We start from the raw sequence: 3,924 nt of genomic DNA, 5'->3' as shown, positions 1-3,924 counted from the left end.
GGCTGCAATTCATAAAGAACCTGAAGTTACTCTGCTAGGAAATCATTTGATTATTGTTATGATTTCACAGTGACCTTGTTTTCTGTTGAGCTCAGATGCAGTTGCAAAGTGGTCTTGTTTTTGTTTCACTTCACCACCAGCACAGTGACCTCATGAGATATCGGTGCTCTAAGAGGGTGTTTATACTCAACAGGAGAGCACTGTGGCCTGTCTGTAAGTACCATCAACGCTAAGGCCCTGTTGGCAGTACTAGGCCAGCTCCCAGCTATGAAGGTTTGCTTTTTTCTTTCTGACACTTGAACATCGGATATCTGGTCTGTTTCCCCCTGCTGCCATGGTCCTATCACACCCACACCCACCCACCACCCACACCCAATTCCCATTTTTGCCAATGTTTTACCAAATTCAAGTTCAGCACTGCCGACAGTGGGAGGAAAGGCCTTTGCTCACCATTTTATTCACAAGCAGCTTGTGTAATATGCATAAAATGTCCCCTACTCGGTGGATACCAGCTCCTATATTTCCTACTAATACTTATATGCAATAGAGAAAATGCTTCCCAAACACCCACAATAAACATAAGGTGATACTTTAAGTTCCTATCTCAAGCGGAGAAATTTTGTCTTTTATGTAGTTCTTGGCATATCATAAATGTTAAATAGATATGAAATGGGGTATGCTGGTGATCTTCAGGAGGAAAAAAAAAGGAGGCAATGGTATTAAAAGGAGTCAGAGGTGTTTAATCTCATTTTGGATCCTCCCAATAAGAAAATCAAAACATATAGACTTTTTAGTCTAAACTTATAGTTTAGAGGGAGAGAGAGATGGAAACATCAATGAGAGAGAATCATCATTGCCTGCCTCCTGCATGCCCCCTGCTGGGGATTGAGCCTGCAACCCAGGCATGTGCCTGACCAGGAATTGAACCCTGACAGAGCTCAACCACCTTGCCACGTGGCTGGGCTGGATGATCACTTTTTTTTATAATGTTTGGTGTGTACACCTGAAACTTATATAATACTGTATGTCAACTGTAATTGAAAAATAAAAAATTATTTTTAAAAATCAATAAAATATTTGTCATCATATATCTGAGCAACATTCCCCATTACCCAATCAAAAATGTTTACTACAATCTGTTGAATTATTTCTATAAATCAAGTCTCTGGTAGTTCATAAAAACAAACTGAGGGTTTTAGTGCCTGAAGAAGAAAATCTACTCTTTTTTTTTTTTAAACCAAGCTCTGGCCACTTTTATTAAAGAAAAATTTTGCATGATTTACTTTTCACCAGTCTATTCTGGCATGCTTCTAATGATATCAGAATCCCCTGGATCAATGACAATCAGTGTGCAGACTCTGTAGTATTTTCCACATGCTGGGCCCAGTTCAATCTCATTACCACTGTAGTGATGGACACCGGTCTTGGCCAACCTGGCATAGTACTCTGTTTCAGATTTCGTCAAGACTGGACAGTTGTTGGTGAGGATGAGCAGGTTCACTTTGTCTGATCATCTTCAGAGTCTGCTTGTACCCTAGCATGTACTTTCCACTTTTTATAATAAGTTGGAGCTGAGGGTTGATCAACTCCTGTGACTTTTTTATCTTTTTTGTTGCCACCATCTCCCTGCCTTAGGTGGGGGACAGTCCCCAACCAAGAGCAGCCACCAAGATGGCTGGGGAGGGAGAAAGGAAGGAGTTCCCACAATAAGAAGATCTACTTTTACCAAAGAAGAAAAAGTAAAGAACTGGGATGAAACTAGCCCAGGGGAAAAAGAGAAATCACATTACCTTGGCAAAAGAAGTAGCTCTGGATAATCTATTTATAGCAGTTGTTCAAATTCTAGGTGATCTTAGTTCTTCTCTGAAACAATACTCTCTTTTAAAAGGAAAAAAAGATTTGCAAATGTAGAATAACTCATTATTTCTTTACTGTCCTTACCACTTAATTTCCTTATATGTTGTCTAGAAATAGAAAATATCTGGAAAGAAAAATATAAACATTAGAGAATCTTCTAATTTTTTTTTGAGGCTAGATGTATTTCAATCTTGATAGTCACATTAAAGCACATGATTACTCTACAAATGATCCAAGTCAAATATGTGTTTTAATATTTTTATTGATCTGTTGACATTATATACCAGTTTAATAAACATTTTTATTTTATTATTATTTTTAAATATATTTTTATTGGTTGCAGAGAGGAAGGGAGAGGGAGAGAGAAATAGAAACATCAACAATGAGAGAGAATCATTGATCGACTGCCTCTTGCACACCCTACACTGGAGATTGAGCTCGAAACCCAGACATGTACCCTGACCAGGAATCAAACCGTGACCTCTTGGTTCATAGGTCAAAGCTCAACCACTGAACCATACCAGCCAGGCCAGTAAAACAGTTTTATAAAAGGAAACCCATATGAAGTAGACCAATAGTGGGCAACTGTAAGTGTATTTTACTTTTGTATCTCCATAAGTGGAAGATTGGAAATATATTCCTTTCATTCCATTTACCTTTACTCCCGTTTTAGAGATAGATGTACAGGAAAAGTTAAGAATTTAGTCACCAAACTTACATTTTCAAATATATTTTTATTGATTTCAGAGCAGAAGAGAGAGAGATAGAAACATCAGTGATCACGGATTGACTGCCTCCTGCATGCCCCCCCTCCCACCCTGGGGACCAAGCACACAACTGGGGCTTGCGCCCTGACTGGGAATCCAACCATGACCTCCTGGTTCATAGGTCACACCAGCTGGGCCACGCTGGCTGGGCACCAAAATTACATTTTAAGAGAAACAAGCTTAAAGGGAGTCTGGAAGTGAATATGCACAGAGCTACCTAGTCTGGGGTACAAAGAAGTAGGGCTTGTGGATACATTGGAAAACATGGTTCTGTCTGGCTTCTGCCCAGTTTCCCAACAATACTTGGGCCTGGTCTCTGTCCCTCTGAGCCTTCAAGGTCTTAAACCTCTTTCATACAACCAATCAGAGTTCAGGAACTCTGTTAAAATATACATGAACAAGTTACTAGTATTTTCCTGACTTTAAAGCCACGTGGGTTGTTTATGTTATAATTAAAAATGGCAAGCTTTCCCTGCCGATAGCTCTCTCGCAAACATGGTGAACGTTCCTAAAACCCGCCGAACTTTCTGTAAAAAGTGTGGCAAGCATCAACCCCACAAAGCAACACAGGACAAGAAGGACAAGGATCCTCTGTGTGTGCAGGGAAAGCGGCGTTATGGCAGGCAGAGTGGCTATGGCAGGCAGACTAAGCCGATTTTCCGAAACTACAAAGAAGACGGTGCTGAGGCTTAAATGCGTTGAGCCCAACTGCAGACCTAAGAGAATCCTGGCTATTAAGAGATGCAAGCATTTTGAACTGGGAGGAGATAAGAAGAGAAAGGGTCAAGTGATCCAGTTCTAAGCTTCATGTTTTGTTTTATTATATGACAATAAAATCTTGATATGTTCACTTCAAAAAAATGGCAAAATCTCTGTTGGGTTTACTTGGTGAACAGTAATCAAGAATAATACAAAAGGGAAAATATCTTAATTAGGAAAAGGAGAAGAATGAAAAGCTGCTTCAATTTCATGAATGTGTTGTTGGAATTTATACATAGACAATTTATATATGTTAATGAAATTAAGCCAGATTTCCTTCTAGACATTCATCTGCAACATTTTTTGAGAGCAGACATGTTCTGAAATAGCACAATCACGAGAGTGGCATTTAGGTGTGTTCTCTTTCAGGGTTAACACACTGCAATTTTACTCAGTCTGTTCATGTGTTTAATTGCCTTCTGTTATTATTTTTTATGCAAGAAACCCAGCCAGAGTCCAGTGAATTAGAGCAATTATGTTTGGCTTGCATTCCTTCAAGGGAGAACAGAGCCTACAAATTGCAACGAAGCCTACCCTTCGC

At 39.5% G+C, this 3,924-nt stretch overlaps 1 pseudogene across 1 annotated transcript; it reads right to left on the bottom strand.

Moving 5' to 3' along the window:
- Nucleotides 1-1,279: 1,279 nt before the first annotated feature.
- Nucleotides 1,280-1,622, bottom strand: LOC308519128 (large ribosomal subunit protein eL30-like; annotated as a pseudogene). The gene has a single exon. The product of its transcript is annotated as a large ribosomal subunit protein eL30-like (transcript).
- Between the last annotated feature and the right edge of the window lie 2,302 nt (nt 1,623-3,924).

The sequence above is a fragment of the Myotis nattereri genome (genome assembly GCF_964212035.1).
Source record: "Myotis nattereri genome assembly, chromosome: 5".
NCBI lineage: Eukaryota > Metazoa > Chordata > Mammalia > Chiroptera > Vespertilionidae > Myotis > Myotis nattereri.
The sequence above is the reverse complement of the archived record's forward strand: the minus strand, read 5'-3'. Positions and strand labels throughout refer to the sequence as shown.